The sequence below is a fragment of the Protopterus annectens genome, chromosome 3.part0 (assembly GCF_019279795.1).
Source record: "Protopterus annectens isolate FY-2018-M chromosome 3.part0, PAN1.0, whole genome shotgun sequence".
In the NCBI taxonomy this organism is placed as follows: Eukaryota; Metazoa; Chordata; order Ceratodontiformes; family Protopteridae; genus Protopterus; species Protopterus annectens.
This window is the reverse complement of record NC_056731.1, coordinates 1,447,238,932-1,447,254,053: the sequence shown is the minus strand read 5'-3', so window position 1 is coordinate 1,447,254,053 and position 15,122 is coordinate 1,447,238,932.

Here is a 15,122-nt window from a genome sequence, read left to right as displayed (position 1 = left end):
CATAAATTAAAAAATTACAGTCATTAATATATGTAAACCAGAATTATCCTAAACTGCTTATAATAAGAATACATCTATTCTCCTGAAGTTTGAATAGACTCTCTATTATGAGCCATGCTTTATCCCAGATTTTATGTAGAAAGGAGGTTAACCATTTAAAATATTGGAAACTGCATGATCAAGTCCTGTAAAGAGGAGACAGAATTGCTGACGATCTGAACATATATATTAAGTTTGAAATTGCTATTTCTCAGAAAATTCCCTTTTCTTCAAGGTATGGTGATCTTGAAGCTGGTATATATACATCTAGGGGTTGTGGGGTTGTGCAGGGTAGCTTGACACCCCCTCCCAAAAATATAGTTTAAAGGAGAAGACTGATGTCTGAGAGTCACTCTTCTCCTGGATTTTCAGTATTTTTTCAATAGGCAGCCAGGAAAGCATATCTATAAATATCTTAATCTGAGTATGGACCTCTCTACTGAAAGTGTTTTAACCATGTCTAGCCTTTTAAAGTGCCTTAATTTTCTTTATGTCAGCATTAAGTTCATGCTTTACTGACATTTGAAAAATCTGTCTAATGTTTAGAGAAGTAGCTGTTCTATGTTTCACTTGAAATCTTCAGGAATTCCAGTTTTGAAATGTATATCGAAAAACACTCCAGTCTTGTGTATATCTTAACCTTCTTATCCAAACTTGCCCATATTAACATATATAATATCCTTATTTTGAGAATCACATGCACATTTTATAGACTGTTTCAAATCCTGCATGGAGTGGTGTGCATTGATTTATGAAAATATAGAATTGCATGAGACTAAAGTAGTTATACCTTGACCCACAAATCTGTTAATTGGCAGTACCTTAAACTGACAAATATTCACCAAGATTTTTCTGTGTTTAGCAACATGTTCTTTGAGTTATGTTAGAGAAAATATTTAACTCACCCAAGCCTAAAACACCCTTTTTGTATACTTTCAGTTCACACTCACACTGCCTTATAGTATCCAGAAATGTTTGGGGTCTTGGTTCTTTAACTAAGTGACATACCAGCTAATAATAGACAGTATTAGCCAGGGCAAAGAGTTACTAACAAAATTACACTAAGATTGTTAGTCACGGATGCCCTACAGTGGAGAAACTAATCTTTGTTTGCCACTTATTCATATTTCCAAATTTATGTTTATATTTTCATAACTGAGAGACCTACATGTTATTGGAGGATATGGTGTGAAATACCATGTGAGAGACAAGACAATTAACATACTTTGCCAGGTTATATCACTCTGTGCTGAAAATATTTCTAGTTGTTTGCTAGTAATTAAAAAAATCCATATTTCCATATGTAGTTAATATTTCAAAAACAATGCGACTTACAAATGGTTGCATGACATTTGTGAAACTTTAGACATTATTGAAGAAAACTGTCTTTGATATTTGCATTGAAAGTTGCACATCTTGAGAGATATCCAGTATTATTTGTTTTGCTAATTATACAAATAAGCATGTGTTTTCATATTTCTGTAAATGTATCAAGATCATGCATTTAAAGAGAAATTTCTTCATTCATGTAAAAGCTTATGTCTGGTTAACAAAAATGTTTTAAAAAATATATCTAGCTTGTACAGTTTTCAAGATAAGAAAATTTGTTAAAGTTTACAAAAAATATAGTTTGGGGTTTGTATGCATTATAATATACTGCAGTATTTATGGAAAACACTATGAATGCACTATTATCACTGTAAAGAATTCTTACTGGTAACATTGCTATTTTTACAGTTTTATTGGCTTTTATTGCTCCCAAAATATTTATCTTAAGCTTTTTAAGTTTATTTTTCAGAAAATGGTCTAGAATATAAGGTTTATGTAAACTACTAGAGGTATAACATTCCACACCATATAGCTGTTAATGAGTTAAATCCATTTACCAAGGTAATTATTTTTCACTGAAGCTTCTGTTTGATTCAAAGATGTATTTTCTTACTCAAGCACTGGGGACTAAATATAAACTCTATGAGCATTTATATAAGCTTATGATCATATAATGTTTAACATGATTTAGATGTTCAGATATTCAAATATTCTCCTTTTAATCTGTCCTTTAGCGTCTCTAATGTTCTTTAGGCCCATAGGTTCTAGCACTAGCTTTAGTGGGTATAGCCAATTATACAGTGAACCCCCATTAATATTCCAAAATGTGCACGCTGATTGGCCAGCGTGCCCATTGTAAATCCCACAATATACCAATGGAAAAAAGGTCCGGTCGGCCGGACTTTTTTCTGTTGGTATAAAGTCCTCAAAATATAAATTTTTTAAACAAATAAAAAGAAAAAAGAAAAAAAACGGAGCAATGGAGACTTTCTTTTCTCCATTGCTTCCATTTCTAAGCATTGATGTATTGGGTATGTGTGGGACGCAAGTCCCATACACATGCTCAGTACATCAAAACAAGGAAGCAGTGTACCACAACCAGCAGAAGAACAGTAATGCACCATTATACAAAGACATTATTTAAGAAAAGTAAGTATTTTTTTCTTAAATAATGCAATTGTATAATCGCAATAACTGACTCTGTGGTTGTGGTATATTGAAATTTACCCACGGTTGGCTTTATTTAATCACGAGGGCTTCACCCTCATGATTAAACCACACCAACCATGGGTAAATCTTCAATATACCACACCACGTCATTGTTTATTGCTTTATGATACAATTCAGTCCCGTAGCACAAGAAATCTGGACAAAGCCTAAAATAATCGGGGGACAAAGGTTCAAAAGTAGGAACAGGTTTTAAATGTTGCTCCTGTAAACTTGGAAAATCACTAGAATAGCAAAATTTGTGTTAGCATACACTTTCTGAAGGATATGCAGTCTGAAACTCAAATATATGTTATTGTTTAACTTCAATCCTCAATGATATGCCAGAAAAACAAAAAATTTATGAGGAGCAGACCAAAAATATGAGACAAAAATCTGGACATTTTGAACCTATCTATGTCAGAGCTCCTCATTAGCACTCTTCAAGAAAAATCTTGATGATTGGATGTTTAATAGGAAATTCACCCCGGGATCACTTCTGTGGTTCTGCTTGACAGGGGCACAGGAAAATAATTTTCTTGGGTGGCAAAAGCCAGGGTACCTTTTTGGCTAGGCTTGTACATGCCCTAGGGCCAATAGCCTAGTACCAACCTATGAAACTATAAAAATCTGGAGAGTTGAGAGGTTTGTGGCCAGTTTTTTTTCTTCATAACAAGTAATTATTTTGAATTTGGTTGTTAAAACCTTGATTTTTTTGTAAGAAGATAATGTTTTATCTTTGAATAAGCAGGCACTTGTTAAATAGTTGTTGAAAGAGAGAAAAGTGATAATGAAGGATAAGAGGATTTGGAGAGTTTAGTATGGGAAGAGACATTCCTTTAGCATTTAAATGAATTGAAACAACATTCTTTTTAGCATCTAATGTCTTTAAATATGAATACAATTCTGCATATCTAAAGAAATTCTGATTTTTAAGTCTTTATATATTGTGCCTTATGGTACTGCTGCTTCATTTTTCCAATTTCCCTGTATGACACATTGAAGGCTTGAAGGGCACACCTTCCATGGCACATCATACAGTTCACAGAGGGACTCAGTTTTTATAAAGATGCAATAATGATTCTTAGTATACTATTGAGTGGTTAAAATGTAGATTTTTATTAATGCTAATTAATATAGCTGACATTCCTTTGCCTGCCAGCCCTCAAAATAGTTCAACCTTGTATGATACGTTAACAATGGAAGGCATATTCTTTAAGTTTTATATATATTTGAGAGAGCTGTGGATCTCAAGTTCTTCTTCTTTCGGCTTTTCCCGGATAGGGGTCACCACAGTGGAACTCCGGTCCGCTAATTATTAGCAGTAGATTTTTATGGTGCTGAGGTGCCAGCTCAACGCCCAACTTTCAATGAAGGCATGCCCATTTCACGCATGTCTTTTAAATGCCACTCAACTGTGAGGAGGACATGCAGACTCCACACAGAAGGCGCTCCACTCGAGAATCGAATGGGAGAACCTCTTGCTGTGAGGCAACAACGCTACCGCTGCACCACCGCCAAGTGCTTATGCTGAATTATCCAAATACAGTGTCTATGGATCAGCTTTTTTCACTGTGGCCAGTCTGAAGATTCTAATAAAAACAAGATACTTGTTGGCATATCTCTGTGTTTAAACTGCATAGATGATGCATCGAGCTATAAGTGGCTTATCATCATTACCATTTTGAAATATTTTTCTTTGGTATTCCAGTAGCATCAAACTTTTTTAAGTATTTTGCACAACTACTTTGCATTACACAGGCTGAAAGTCATTGACCTTGATACATAGTGGCAGTTTGTTTCAAGCACAGTTAAGGAGACAGCTGTGTTTGTTTCAAGTGCAGTTAAGAAGACAGCTGTTGCAGCACTTGTCTGCGGCAGTTATGTTCATGGACTGCCTGTACTTTGCAGTTAATAAAACAGGGCTCTGTTGATCTCTTATAACATGTGTGTTTTAGAGACAGTAGTTAGCATTGTGCTGGAAAAGTCTGCTGTAACCCAAGACAGCTCTGAGCAAGGACAGTGTACAAAAGACACTGACCTTGTGGATGGCATATCATCCCAAGATATCAGCAATAATTTTATAGGTTTATAGGTTGGTTCATAGGTTGGTACTAGGCTATCAGCCCTAGGGCCTATACAAGCCTAGCCATAACAATTCCCTGGCTATTTCTTCCCACATTATTTACTTTCCTGGACCCCTGTCTAGCAGGGCAACTGACATGATCCCTGGGGTGAATTTCCTTTCTCCCATCCAATCGTCAAGGTTCCTCTTGAAGAGGTCCAAAGAGGCACTCTGCTTGACATGTATGGGCAATCTATTCCAGAGTCTGGGGAGTCTCTGGGTCAGGAACCTATCCCTCCAGCATGTTTTGTTTATTGTGATGACAAGGTTTAGATCCCTGGAGCGTGTAGCTCTGAGGGATTGGGATTTCTTTAAGTGTAGCATGTCCAACAGCTCTGGATTTTAGGAAGAAATTTCCTCACCTATGGCCAACATTATAATGGGAAAGTATGCAACATGAGGAATTTCATCACTGTTTATGGACTTTGTGACATCAAAGTATCACATAGACACTAGGATTATATTCATCTAGTTGATCCCAGTAGGTTCATAGGTAAGCACTAGGCTAGCTGCCATTGCATAACATTTTAAGTCTAGCCAAATTCCCTTTCATCGGTGAGTATTAATCCCTGTACATGTGACTGTGAGGTAAATACCTTAATCATTTTACCACATTGATCAGGTAGCCAAAACAAAAGCTGCAAACCCAAAATGAGCCATTAAATTACAACTGTCCAGATTTTGCACAATGTCCAGATTTTTGCCTCATATCTTTGGTCTGTGCCTCACAAAATGTATGGTTTTCTGGCAAAACATTGAGGTTTGAAGTCACTAAACAAGAACAGCGATTTGAGTATCAGACATCATACCCTTTACAAAATGCATGCTAATACAAAATCTGTTATCCTATCAACTTTCTAAGTTTAGAAGAGCAATATTTAAAAATTGTCCCTATATTTGAGGCTTTGTCCCCTATTATATTTGGCTTTGTCCAGAATTCATGTGCTAAGAGGTTGAGAGATATGTACTAATCTTCTGGCTAAAATATAATATTTACCACACTTGTCTGATTTAATCTTAAAAACAATTTTTATTCACTCATTAAAAGCATAGAACATAGCCCTGGCACCTAGTCCTCGGGGGGGGGGGGTTGTTAAGTAATACAAGAAAGCATTATCAAATCATACCAGTAGTTTATCTTCCTACTAATTAAAATACATTGTTTCTTATGTTTGTTTAAAGAAATGTACAGCAGTTTTTTTTTCTACATTCGGTGCTTTTGTTTTTCCTGTTATTTCCTGTAAGATGCAATACATTTTGGTGTACATCAACAACCATTTCTTATTATTTTTATTAATTTAAGGCATTATTCTAAAACCATAAACCTATGATCAAATATTCTAATTCTTGTCTCCATTCAATGTTTTACAATAGGGATTACTCGTGGCATACATTTTAACATGTCTCATATGTAAGTAGTCTTTTGTTAACCCGTCGTTTAGCTTTTCTAATATGTTCTTTACCCACTTATGCACTAATTTTACTGCGTATGGCCAGTCTTGTTCTGCACAAAGGTCCATTATTATGAATCAAGACCAATATCTACAGCACTGTCTCCATGCTGCAGAGGAATGGATGCCTGAGCTGGGTTTTGATTAACAGGCACAGTACTGGAGGAGGCAGGGAGGGAGAGGAATGGAATGGCATGGACTGCTTGTTTCTTCCTGAGAGTGGGGAGGGTAGTAGGGATTTGGGGAGCTCCTAGGGGAAGTGCATATTCTACTGTAAAGACCAAGGAAATCACTTCCCATAATTAAATGAAAGGGAGTGGGTCTGGTGGCTGACAGTGACTTTTACAAGAAGTAAGGGACAACAAGCGCGGATAGCCCATTGTTTGTCCACCTTCAGTTCCACAAGCTGGGCATCCATGAGGAAATTATATGGATATGTGGGAAACCATCAAATAATCCTTAATAACTGAGAAAGAAAATGCCAACTCTCATCCAACCCTCACACAAGTTATGGAGAATGACTTGGCCAATTCACCAGGAGGAAGTTGATGGTTGACAGACAAAAAAAAAAAAAGAATATTAAAAGCAAATCACAGAATCAATACCCAAAAAACACAGAAGCAATACCCAGAAAACTCATCAAGAGAAGATAACTAATTCAACAGAAGTCTCCATCAAGCAAGGGTAATAGAATGTTTCGGTTCCTCATGGAACACTGAGAACAGCTGTAATCCAGTACAAAGAAAAAGAATGATGCAAAAATGTAATAGTGAGAAGTGTGGTATAGTCTGAAAGACATGAGACTAAAATATAAAGCTAAAGATAAATAGACATACATGGTGATAGCAACTGATCACAAACCTGATGGAGGAAAGAAAAGGTTGCTACTTTGGTGAAGGCTTAAAAGGTCTTATTTATTGGTAATGATAGTTGGGTAATTTAAACAGGCAAACTCAATACTATATCCTGGATAATGTGATATAGTTATGCTCCTAATACTGATGTTCTTGAATTTCTGTTGCCCTTTTTGGGGGAAATAATCAACCTCCAGACTATAGGTCTGTATTGGTAGGGTGCTTCAGCATAATTCATATTCAGAAAATGATAGGTTGCACGACAGGCGGTGATACCACCCAAACACATAGGAGATAGCTTAGTCATTCATGAATATGGTAGGGTGGACTAATATATGGAAATATAAGCACCCAGGAGTAGGAAGCATTCCTTTTCTAGAGATATAGAAAAGTAAGGAAGTAAGATAACCATAATGCAGAGGTAGAGAGAGAGATATCTTGGAAGATATATTTCCGATCATATCCTGCGGGTAATACACTTCAGCATTACAGACACCTTTTCACTTCTTAGAGATGGAGTAGCAGTAGCTATACGTTGGGGGAGCTAGACAGCAAAAAAAAAAAAATGATTTAATGTTTCAATGGAATCTGGCAGATAAACAATTATGAGTTAGGATTGTTGGTGATGGAAGCCTTCATGATGACAGCAGAAAGTTAATATAACAGGTTTAAGAAAGTAAGTTAACATGACACTAAGGACAAGAGTGGAAGAAAAGGATAATGCCATAGACTACAATATAAAGGAACTCATACTGAAGTCAAAGTTAAACTGTCTGTTTTGGAAGCAGAGGCTGAGCTTATCCAAAGAGGTGATATCTTCTTCTTTTATGGAAAAATTTATCCTGGATATATAGCAAGAGGTTTAAAAAGATAAACATGAATAATGTAATAGATTACCTTAATGGTGTCATCAGAACTAAGGTCAGAGAAGACAGTAAAGTTAGAGAGAAGTTCAAAAATGTTTATTTCCAGTCATATATGAAACAAATCATGTGCTTTGAATGCATTTCTTATTAGTTCATGTACAGTAGATGAATGAATTCTGAGGCAAATTAATAAGCAGAATGATTTGAATAAACTCTGTAAGTACAGAGGCAAGTAGGTATAAAAAGAATATCAACCCATTTGTAATAGGATAACTTCCCACTTCAGTGCCTCAGACAATCATCAAGTTACAACAAGAGGCAAGGATGGCAGGAGGATACAGGAATTTTAACGTATCAGCCAAACTATCTTATTAATTTGGAGGCTGAAATCCTGGTCAGGGTCTTAGCATGTAGGCTGGATATTATTATGCATATTCTGATACAACCTGGAGAATCTGGATTTGTCCAGGAGAGAGAAATATCAGAAAACTGGTAGACCTCAGTGTGCAATGTAAAAGAATATGGGGATTTTATACCTTGACAGATGTTGTACTGTTTGATATAGTTGCATGGGATATATGTTGCATATTCTGAGGAAGTGCATCTTTCAGGAAAACTTTCTAATGTGCACAGAAGCATTATATCACAATCCCTTAAGGTCAAAGATAATGGGGTTTATCTTCTAAAGGGGGAACAAATGAGGCTGGCCTCTATGACTAGGAATCCTCATTGTAATCATGGTGAAAAGGGTAATAACAGTATGAAAGACTTAGAAAGCTGGGAGATTATGGGAAGCAGAATGGGGTTTTCTTACTTTTACCTATTAGTGTATATCAATTGGGGAATGTATTGATGAGATTTTTCCACCAGTACTAGAGTTATTTGAAATGTATGGTTGGTTATCTGGGCTGTTATATGAAATGTTGTAGCTGGATTAAAATTAAAACAAAGCAGTTTAGTTATATTAGATGGTGGAAAGGGTAAGGGGTCAGGAGGTCATATTAGAGAAGTAGAGTGCCCTATGTATCTAGGCTTATATATGGCCAATACATTAGTTAACATAAATCACAAAAACAAAACACATTTTCTTATAAGTCATCCCCAAAGATGTAACACTTTCATAGCATTAAAGCTATTATAGTAATGATGCTCCCACACATTATCTGTGAATAGAAATGGACCGATTCCCACATAACACTGAATATTATAGAAATACAGCTACTAGATAATGCTGTTCTAGGGAACAAGGAAATTAAGAACTGCTGAACTTATAGCCCATAACCCAATTGGCAAGGGGGAGGTTAAGTTATACCACACCTGTTGTCATACGCTTTAGCCATTGATCTGGTCCAAGATTTTATTTGGCAACTTGAATAAGAGAGCAATAGTGAAGCAGGAATTAAATGGAATTTCTAGGCATGATCTTCATGAGGAATAATTAGGGACTAGGAGCAATTCCTATTAATCAGAGGAAATTTATTTTGAGTCTAACTTTTACATATGGCAGCATCTTTGTATTCTTCATACTCTAGTCTTCTTCATAGTTGAGACAAATCTGAATCAAAGAAATGTGAGTAAATGGACGCATGTACTGAAAACTCATCAAGGTTTCAATTCAATTGCTTTTTTTTTTTTTTTTTGATAAAACAGATTTATGGTTTCTAAGATTCATAATGGTTTACATATGTCACCCATTGAGGGATAACTGGTTTGGGATTCCCATTTGCTTCTTAAGGGAGGTATGCATCTTAAGGTTGGATATATGACACTGAAGTACTACTGCACTCTGGAGTAGGATAACTCTTGTGAATACCATGAAGATTAATATTATACACGAATGGAAACTAAGGTTATATTTTATGAGGCAATCAGAGAGCAGAATTTCTCAAACTGATTGGGTTACTTACCTCTGTGAAGGAATTTGTAAATCTTGTTTTAAAGAATGGGAGAAGGCATCCAATTATTTAGGAATTTTGATTAATGTAACATGATATAGCCCCCCCCCGCCCCTTATGTAATACAAAATATGTGGAATGGCTTGTTTGTGTAAGGTGAAGCTATACTTTTCATGTTTGTTATAATGATTTAGTGCAAGTGCATGCAAGTTAAAATGCTTTATTTTAATAAAAAGTCCAATAAAAACTAAGAAAGAAAAGGAGGGAATACTAGAAACAGAGAGAGAGAGAGAGAGAGAGAGAGCAGTGACAACAGCAAATATAATGTTGTGATATATCATCAGGGGATAGATTACAGAAGCTGTAATGCTTCGTCTCTACTGGGCCTAGCTCACATCCCACACTTAGCACTGCATGCAGGTCTGGAAATCATGTAAGAGAAAGGGCTTCTGGTCATGTAGTTAGTGCAGAGGATTATGGCTATGAGCTATTAATGAGCTGTTTCTTAAGTCAAGGGTTTGGTTCCATTTTCCTCCTGTGTGACTCTAAGCAAGTTATTTTACCAGATGGTAAAAATTAGAAAACTAGGCTAAGTATCTCAAGGGTTTATGACTGCGTGCCTAATAACTACTTACAAAGCTGTGCCTGCTTGTAGGAATTCAGAAGAAATCTGTCAGAGAGATATGTGGGATGGAGGGAAAAGAATAAGACCAGAGGAGCTGGACCTCTTCTGCTTAAACCTGATCAGCCAGGGAAAGATGATATTGGAACACAGTATGGTCATTTTGAGCATGAATGGGGATGGTGAGTCAGCAAATTGCAAAGACTTAACTATACTTTGGATGTCCAGTAGTGCTGTTTCACTGAGAGGATTGTGGATCTATAGAATGAGTGGTGTGGAGATGGCAAATTCAGAGACATTCAACAAAGCATGGAACATGTGAAAAAAAAGGGGAAGGAGGAATGCAGGTATAGAGAAGATGTAGAATGCTAAGCAAATGCAAAGTAATGTTAAACCCTAAATCCTGAAACACAACTCAAGGCTACATTCCAGTGTAAATATACTTTCCCAATCCTTACCCAAAATCCAAATTTCACATCTTTCCAGACTTGTCGCTGCATATCTACAACCTTTTTTTACTTATCTAACCCAAATTATATTGCAGGTAACTATTCCTTTACAGCACTGAGAATTTAAAATTGTATGTCTTCTCTGCTTTTATGTTCTGTCTACCAAACTCAGTTAATAACTGATGACTTTAGGCTCACATTGATTTTGCAAAACTCTTAACACTCCCCTAACCCTTTCTCATTACTAGCTAACCCTTCCAAGACCCTGAAAATCTTCTTTTCCTTCAAACTCTTGTTCATAAATCACCACTATACTTGCCTTGGATGTTAATTTTCTTCCAAAGTTCCTTAAAACAGTCTGATAAACATGCAAAGCACTGTCTATTTCATTACCACCTGCCATGGTTAGCTGCCTATTAGGTGCCAGGATCCATCAAATCATGCACGCACTTAAGTCACTCAACAATAATTACCATTATGACTCTGCCATAGTACATGATGAGGTTAATGGCTTGAGATGTACCTCCCTGGACTACATGAAGACATACATAACTGAACTCTCAGATTATGTGTCCCAGGCAGGTATGTCCCTAGCATTAAGCAGCATTTTACCTTCACCCAGGATGATACCACTATACAGACAGAAATTGATTGACTTCAACAGTTGGCTTAACTTCTGGTATCAATCCAGGGGTGATCCAGTATCTGTCAGCCTGGGAAGATATGGTCGACTAACCACACTGCTTTGCCAGAGATGGTCTTCACCTGTCTCCCCAAGGCTTTTGGATACTGGCAAAGATGCTTGCCCCTCCCATAGTGCCTTTTATAGGCAATGTCAAAACAACAAAATTCCCAATGTAAAGAAATCCACTCAAGACAAACTCAAGGTTAGGCTGCTTAATGCTAGAAGCCTAAACAGAAAACTGCAGTACCAGGAAGCACTCCTCGTCTTGAAAGATGTGGACATCTGTGCAGTCAAGGCCACAGACAGCACACCGGATGTACAAGGCTACAATGGCTTCCACACATTCAGATCCCAAAACAAGAGTGAAAAAAACCAAAGGTGGAAGTGTATCCAAATGCAACTCAAGACTGGTTAGACATTACGACTCTCTGGGGCAACTCCAGGTCCAAATAACTATAGGTAAAACACCCTACCACATCAAGAATAGCTACAGGTCCCTCACCATGAATGAAGAGAAGCATACTGCCTACCTGGACTTGCTAGAATCAATCCCTATACAGCCAAGCACTTTGGTCATGGGAAATTTCAACAAACCTTTCCACTATCTTTCTATTGACTGGGCAACATACATGATCACAAATTTGATCACCCTGAGGTTCCTGGACATTGTTAACTCAAATGCTCTGGAACAGTTAGTCTGTACCCCTACAAAGGGGTTCAAATGTCCTGGACATGGTTCTCACCATTATGGGGAGACACTGCACTGCTCCTTCTGTTTTGCCCTTCCTTGTAAGGTCAGACCATAAATCAGTCTCATTTGAAGTAAAGGTCAGACCTGCCACCCCTGCAGGAGCAAAAAAAAAAATGCAAAATTTCTCCAAACCAAACTTTATACCTATCAACTAAGGCATAAAAAAGTTTCAGTCCCCCTGCTAATACAGCCAGCAATGACTGCTATGCAGAGGAGTACACAAATGCACTGTAAAGACATTTAAACATCTGTATAAACTTGACTGTACCTTACAGGATTAAAATCAGGTCCTCCCAAAGAAACAGGTCACCCTGGTGGACCACAAGTATAAATAGGTTATATAACAAAAGGAAGAAACTGTTATCTAAGAACAAGACAGAACTTACTCAGCTGAGAAAGAATACCCTTCATAGTTTGTGTGATGATAGGCGGTACTGCCAGCACAGCTAGCTGGAATTTTGTAAATAATTATATGTTATTTGTGAATATCAAACTGATTTGTACAGATGTTTGTGTTGAAAAGGTATTTGTAAAGTGCTTGTGTTTGAAATGCATCCACAGTATGCCCTACTGGAGAGAACAGAAATCTACATGCACTATAGTAACTGTTTAAATGTTTATGTTTTACCAGAGGAAACTGGAAGGTTAACCTCAGTCCAGCAACCTTTAAAATATATCTGAAATTAAATCACTTTATAGGTTAGGCCATAAAGATGCTATCTCACAGGTTTCAATGCAGCCAGAGACAAAAAGGTTGCACTAGGAAGCTTTCTGTATTGTCTTTTGGGTGAACTAATTACTACTTTGAAAGCACAGATGTATGCAGTTGTTTTATGACTTCCAGCACCTGCCACAGATCTGAGCAAAAGCCCTTGTGTCTGCATGTTTACAGGTTGGTGCTAAATTCTGCATGCTTCCAGTGAAGGGTATTTGCATGGGAACGAGAAGTCAGATGGCCAGAAGTGATGTCATTCTGCAAGCTATCACAGAAGTAATATTTTAGATATTATGTTGAGAAGTCTCTTTGTGAGACAAAGGATTCTGTATTCTGTCTTGGGCCAGACCACAACAGAGACCATTCACCACATCATCTGCCTCTCTCTATTAAATAAGTAGGCAATAGTGATTCTCTTAGATTCAGTCAGGAATATAGTGAAACTTAGTTTAGATATTGTTTTTCTTTATTTGTCTGAGCCTGTCCTTCAATGTCATTTTAAATATTTCCCATGATTTGAACTTAGATGTCACTGTGAATAAATAGTATGTTTTTGTTATTTTGTTATTTATTGTTAAATACTGTTAAACCTTTCAATGTGGCTAATCTTTGTATAGATATTTAAATTTTGAGAAAACTTGTATATTTCTTTGGTGACACTGTGTGGGCCACTCCTAATAGCCTTCTCTTGGTCAAACTGCCATTTGTATTAATATTAATTTCACTCCGTATATTGAGTACACTTGGAAAAGCCTTAAGGTAGCTGACATTAGTGTCTGGTGCCAGTAGTAACTACCTTATAGTCTGGGCAACAGTGGGCATAGCTAGTAAACCTGTGCCAGGCTTTCCCAGGTGTGTGTGTGTGTGTGTGTGTGTGTGTGTGTGTGTGTGTGTGTGTGTGTGTGTGTGTGTGCACATGCAAATCAAATTTCAATGAGTGTGTGTGTCAGCTACTTGGCTACTTGGACATGAAGCGCTGGGTGGACAGAGAGAGGGGTAATTCAATAAAGCCTATATGGAGCGATTCTCCCTGTAGGAATAATGTGGCCTGAACATGGAATATGGTGGCCGAGTGATCCTGGAAACAGGGCTGGGGGTGTGCACAAGCATGTGGTTGAGCATGTGAACACTGCGTAAACATGAAGGTGTCCGCAGAATGCAAATCACCTCTTGAGCTGGTGAAAACCATGCAAATGAAGTGAATTTGCAATTCAGCAAGCAGAAGGGCACCCAAGTAGGTGCTGTGACATTATAATAAATGTACAAGGTTACAAACCATGTACAAGAGTATACATTTTAAACAGGGGCTGTAAAAGCCCCCAAAAAGGCTGTATAGTGCACAGTAGGCATGCAAATGGATAAAGCTATGGCCAGTGAGTTAGAAAAAGCAATGCAAATTATGAAAAATAATTTTTAATGCATATTTTATGTTTAAGCTGTGCACAGCGACACGCAAACATGCCATTTTGTAAAAAAAAAATAATAAAAAAATGTAAAATATGAAATTTACACAGATGTAAAAGTATTGCATTATAGTGCCCAGCATACAGAGTCATACAATGCCAGGTTACAGTGGTTGTTAAGAAGCTAGGCCCTGGTGTAGTGCAGTATCCAGCGTATACGCAATTAGGTGTATGTAAATGAGCCAAGGTTATTGAATAGTAAAAGGGCCACCGTGTCATAGATACTAACCATGGTAGGGCTAGAACTGTGTTGCTGTAGGCAGAACAAATAGCTAACATCAAAAGGATGTGTGTTACAGCATGTTTAAGTGGATTGGAGTTTAGCAGTGCCTGTGCTCAGCTAAGCACAGCTAAGCAGGGGGGTGTGTATGAGGCTGCTAAACTATGCTTAGCCCTATGACACGTGTTTTAGCTAAAGATATAGCAGCAGACCACACATTCCCAGGGCTTTCCCAATCAGCTTGCTAACATGTTCTATTTCCACAGTATACAGGAGTCAATGTGCTATGTATATATGTGGTTAATAGTGTCAGGATGTACACTGCACTGATTGGTCGCTCTCATGGCTTAGTAGGCTGAGTGCATTACTGTGGTTGATAGGGTCCATGGTTTGAGACTGACTGCACCTACTATTTTGCATGTGAGCTACACTTATGGTAGGAGTTCTACAGA